The following is a 6,305-nucleotide window of genomic DNA, read 5'->3' on the forward strand; positions in this document are numbered from 1 at the left end:
GATTGAGACACAATTTAATAATTTCCTGTCTCAAATGCTGTTTGTTGGAAGGTTACCTCCACATCCTTCCTTTCTGCTCATTTCCTCCCTATGCATTTTATTCAGGTTATAGTTTGGGGCCACGATCCAGCAGTTAGGTGCACTTTACTTGATTAAGATCTATGGGTTGGTGAAGTCAGAATAGACCCATTAAAATCACTTCATAGAAGTGTTTCTACGTCTACTTCATATTGCGGCCTTCATATAAACAATTACCATTCTACTGTCATCTTGATTCTTTGCTGCCTTGGGGGGCGGCAAGTCCTTATTTGTTACTGAGTCAAGTTCAAGATTTTCCTTTTGTTATATAAAGACTTCTAGGCCTTGGGACGGTTAACTTAACACCAGTACTTCAGTTGTGACTTAAAACCAGGTTCTGATAAAGCAGAGACCACCAATATGTGATGTTGTTGACTTCCCTTCAGCCCCCTTCAGCATTTCCAAACAGTCAGGAGTGATGGAAATGGTTGTCCAATGATTTATGGAGGACACCACATTGGCTGCCCCTGTGATAAAGCTACCAAGTAAAGGCATGATAGGAAAGAAAGGATTTCTAGATTCCTAGGTCTTAAGACTGACCATGGACTATACTGGCTGGAGCTGATGGGAGATGTTGCCCCACAACACCTGGAAGGCACCATGTTGACTATCCCTGGGCTACAGGATCCCTAAAGCTCTCTTGTTTTATGTCCCTGACACCTCCTCTTTTCTTGTGAACAATTTTACTGCGTTTATCCTTGAGATTATTTAAATAATCCTTGCTGAGGCAGAATTGCCCCATCCTTGATCAAGGAGAGTTATATCTGGAAGCCTCTCTGAACCTTTTTATCCCTCACCCATTTTTCCTGAGGATAAATCCAAATGTATACCTGTACCTGAAGCAGGCTAAACTGGATTCCTTCTTGGTCTCTAAGCTGTTGTGATAGCACAATAGTTGCTGAACAGGCCTCATAAGTTTCCTTATGTTTGAGCTGCAGTAAGGAATCCTGATATATGTTGGGCAACTGAAGTTGAGCGAATTCTCAGTGAGGCTGTAAAATTATATCTGGACCATTAGGCTTCAGCCAAGGGCTCACATGATTTAAGACTCGCCATACAATATAATGATAATAAAGATACCCTGCCACCTCTCTCTGCTTATCAGTGGATTTGATTGATTCAATAATGTGTATTATTCCCCTTTAAGATTCATCCCACACATGACAGTAATGGGTTTTATTTTATTCTATGTTTAAAAGTATACTCAGCCTTCTATTTTTATTGTACCAGACATATATATGTGTGTGTGTGTGTGTGTGTGTGTGTATTCTGCATAAAGAAAGCCAGGGAGAAGATAAAGCTAGAAACATTTCCCCCAACATAGTTTTCTATGAGAAGAGTTGTGGGTTATTTTGTCTGGAGGAACATTCTGTCACGTGAAGCCTTGCTTTGCAGTCTGTACAGACACAGGGTTACAACCTCACTGAAAAATGAAGCCAAGATTCTCAAACATATTTTGATCGTGCTGCAGGTATGGCACAGCCTGGATCATAAAGTGGGAGGCCAGCTCTGAGGAGTGGGTGTTGCTTTTTTTTTGTAGACTGAAGACCAAGAACCACATCTTGAACTGTACCCGTTCGATCAAACAGTGGATACTGGGAGAGCTCCCTACAAATGACACATTATGAATTGAGAAGTCAAAAATTAATTGATTACACATTATGAATTAATGAACTGTGAATTATGAATTAAGTAAATTATTCAATGTCAGTCACAGTTCACTGAAGTTTTCAGAGGCCATCATTTGGAGCCTTCCAAAGAGCTCTCAAAGGAAATGAATGCTCAGATCTGACCGACAGATTAAAAATGCTGTGTTGGCTTCAGTGTTTTTATGGCAATTCAGGCCATGAGCCTGGGCTTGCTATTGTGTTGGTTCTGTTTGCCAAGGCCCTACAGCTTAACCAAAATCTGCAAATCATAGGCTAGTGTACAGAAGATACCCAGGTATGGTAAGACGGCAATGAGCTCCAAATGAACTAAACCAGAGTACAGTGGTACCTCGGTTTATGAACTTAATCCATTCCAGAAGTCCGTTCCTAAACTGAAACCGTTCTTAAACCGAGGCACACTTTCCCTAATGAAGCCTCCTGCTGCCCGTGCCCTTCCACCGTTTGGATTCCGTTCTTAGACTGAGGTAAAGTTTGCAAACCGGGACACTACTTCCAGTTTTGTGGAGTTTGTAAACCGAATTGTTCATAAACAGGACTGTTCTTAAACCAAGGTACCACTGTTCAGAAAGCTAGTGTAGCATTGGGGCTAAGGCTGCAGCCCTATACCCATACTTGGGACTAAACACCATTAAGCAGGACTTACTTCTGAGTAGATGCAGTGAAGATTGTAGCCTAAGACACTGGATGACTTAGATATCAGAGATCTACTCTGCATGGAACTCAGTGCAATCCTATGCATTTCTACTCAGATGTAAATTGCACTGAGTTCAGCAGGGATTACTCTCAGGTATATTATGATTGCAGCATAAACTGTTTTAATGCACAGTGCCTCAGTCTCCCATCTGCAATATGGGAATAAAAACACAGAATCTACTTTACAAGGTTACAAAATAATATATGTGAAGTGTTTGAGCACTCTCCAAAGCACAATACAAATGCAAAATGCTGTTATCGTTATCATTTATGTTATTTAAGCCTGCAAGGAAAAGACAGGCTGAACTCTTTGAGCAAAGCATCCTTTGTCTGTTATCTTTAGAAGCCAACTTTTCCACATTCCTTGCAGAGACAGACTTTTGACCATTATTCCTTTGTCAGGTGCTGACCTAGCACCCTGCCCCAGCATCAGATGCACATGAGCAATGGGTGGCTAGGCTATTATTAGATGTAATGTACTAAGAGGGTCAGCAGTCAGGCTGGAGAAGATGGACAGATATGGGGGGGGGGGGGTATTGCCAGAGAGTTGAAGGGGTCATGAAAGAGGAATTGCAGCTAGAGGTGTAAGAAATATTTATGTAAACTCCTTAGGAAGCAATTCTTCTTTCATACCACTCTCTTAAAATCTTCTGTCTGTCTTCAGACTAAGTGCTTTATATAATGATGAATCACTGGTTGCAAGTACTTGTGTGAGTACATTGTTTGCCTGAAGCTTTGTGTTAAACAGCCTTTCAGCAACACTGGTTTTGCACAGTGCTGTTTTCATTTTTAATCTCTTCTCCTTGAGTTGGAAGAGGTCTTGTAGGTCATCTATTCCAAGCCCCCTGCTGGAAACCCAGGTCTGGGGCAGCCCCACGAGATAGTACAGTATAGTCCTGCCTTTGGAAAAGGCCTCCTGCAAGGAAGAGCACACGATCACCTATCTCGGTAATTGGGTCCATTGTCAAATTGCCCTTTGCATTATGAGGTTTCCCTTAATGCTCAACCAAAATCTACCTCCCCCTCTAACTTAAATCCATCAGACCTAGGACCCCTCCAGACAACCAATGTATTGCACATTCCTGATGATTTGCGCTTATATGTGCTATCAAGGCGATTCTACTTCCAGTACTATTTGCACCTTCAGAAGCTTTGAGCCTGTCATACAGCAAAAAATCCACTTCTAACACACTGTTGCGTCAAGAGAAAGTTGCAGAGTCTACCCACAGTAAAATACCAGTCTGGAGGGGCCCCTAGTTTTTCCCGTTGGGGCAGCTCTTTGTTCTCTAACATGTAACGTCGCTTCAGGTATTTGAAGAGTGCTATCATATCTCCATTCATGAGGCTGTCAGGACTAACAAGGAGTACCAAACTCCGTGCGACACTGGCAGCACAGCATGGCTCTAATGCTCAGGTCCCTCAGCACCCCATGCTATCAGATTCTGGCAGGCAACATGTCTCCATAGGAAAATAACGGTTAGAGATGGTTTGTGAGGATGGAATTAACATCAGCCCACCAACCTTGGCTGCAGGCCAGCAGGTAAGGCAGGTCTGGAAGACAGTAGGACATGGAACTTCCATATACCTGCTGGCAGGTCAGGTATGAAGACCCTCTCTGAATTCCTATCCTGATCTAGGGTCACAGGATCCACCACCCTTTCCACTGCCTCTCTGACTTTAACCCTAGATTAGAAGTTGTTCTTAGGATTTCTCTGCCCAGCCCCACCATGTAGACACCTACACATCATTTCCAGCCTTTCTTGTGGCTGATCATGCTGCAGAGATGCCAGCTGGCTCTGAGCAGTGTGATATCTCACAGTGTCAAAGCAGAATATGCCACTTTTTCTCCTTCTGGTCAGTGACAAAATTACACATTAGGGCTCTACCACACTCACTCACCATTAATATGACTATGTATACTGTAGGTTAGTTTAAAGGTACTCTTTCAGTTCTGGGCTTAAAAAGCATTTTAACTCAAGTTCCACAATTTGCGCAAACTAGTCACGAAAGGAGGGGTTGTGGCTCAGTGTTAGAGCCGCTGCATTGCATGAAAAATGTCCTGGGTTCAATCTCCAGCTTCTCCATGTAGGGATAGGACTGTCCCGTTTCTGAAACTCTGGAGGGCCACTGCCAATCAGTGAAGAAGATACTGATCTGGCTAGATCACTGGTCTGACTTGGTCTAAGGCAGCTTCTTACATTAAGCAGAATATCCTCCAGAGGTTTAATGTACAAAAAAATTATACAGGTTTTCAGGTTTGTTTACACCGGGTTTCCATTCTGTTATAATCAGGATTACATAAAGCAACAAGGCCTCTGGCATTGTTCCCTTTGCAGTTTAATGGCCTGTAAACAGCAAAACAGGAGTATATATATAGATTCAAGATACAGTTTTGTTTTCAGAACTCCCTTGTCGGAATTAATATGAACAAATTCCTCCTTGGGTTCACCTGAACGTTCAAGAGCCCCATGCAGTGAATCAAATAAAACTAGGGCCAGGTGCTCAGGGGGAAATGTCTAACAAGGTACCCATTGCTTTAGTGCGTTGCAAGATCGCAATGGTTTTTCTGTTTGTTGCGGACAAAAAATGGCTGCTGCCCAACACTTTTGTGGCATCCCATGAGGCTAGGCAGTGCCGGATTTATGTATAGGCTAAGTAGGCTGAAGCCTAGGGCCTCTAAATCTAGGGGGCCTCGCCAGCCCTCCCGCTCCCCAGCAGGCACTCTCCCCTCTCCCAAAATTGCAGACCCAAAACTTCATGTGAGGGCAGGACAACTCAGGCCTCTAAATCTAGGGGACCTTGAGGTACCACTGTACTGCTATTTATTTTTTAATAACTCACTCCAAGACCCCTCCCTGTACTTTCTGCCACACACTTTATGTTTCAAAAGCAACTTGGGGATTCTGTTCCGGCATAAATAAATCTAATATGACACTGCTGTTTTGAGAACTCCAAATAACAACCTCCAACCAAACCACTGTAGTACATACAAAATGGCTCTGAAAGATTCTGTGTCCCAGTTCCTTAAATCACTTACCATATACTAGTATCATGGTTCTTGCTGGGATTTCACTGGGATGGCTGGTACATTAATTTTTCATTCACTTATTAGAAATATGTATACAGTATACCCTCTTTAGCTTCACCAGCTTCTGAAGCAGGAAGTTGTCTCAGGAAAGGACTAGAGCTCCTGTAGACATGAGAAGGCTGGCAGGGCTTTCCCTTCCAATGACACCATCCCAATGGTTTCATGAAGATGTTAAACAAGATGAGGGACAAGATGAAACTCTGTGGAACTCACTAAGCCAAAGGCCATGGTGTCAAACAGTAAGCCGCTATCACCACCTGAAACCTACTCTCCAAGGTGGATTAGAACCACTATAAAACAATGCCTTCAATTCCTATCTCTGCTGGCACATAGCATGCAGTGGCCAATGGTATTGAAAGCTGGTAAGAGAGTCAGCAGAACCAATAGGGATGCTCCTACTCCTGTCCAGCTTCTGGGATAGCATACCCTCCAACATTTTTCTGATGGAAATACAGTGGTACCTTAGGTTACATATGCTTCAGGTTACATGCGCTTCAGGTTACATACTCCGCTAACTCAGAAATAGTGCTTCAGGTTAAGAACTTTGCTTCAGGTTGAGAACAGAAATCGTGTTCCGGCGGCACGGCGGCAGCAGGAGGCCCCATTAGCTAAAGTGGTGCTTCAGGTTAAGAACAGTTTCAGGTTAAGTACGGACCTCCGGAACCAATTAAGTACTTAACCTGAGGTACCACTGTAGGGACATCCTGTTCAACAACAACAACAATTTTATTATTTATATACCACCCATCTGACTGGGTTGCCCCAGCCACTCTGGT

The sequence above is a fragment of the Podarcis pityusensis genome, assembly GCF_964106645.2.
Source record: "Podarcis pityusensis genome assembly, chromosome: 2".
Lineage (NCBI taxonomy): Eukaryota > Metazoa > Chordata > Lepidosauria > Squamata > Lacertidae > Podarcis > Podarcis pityusensis.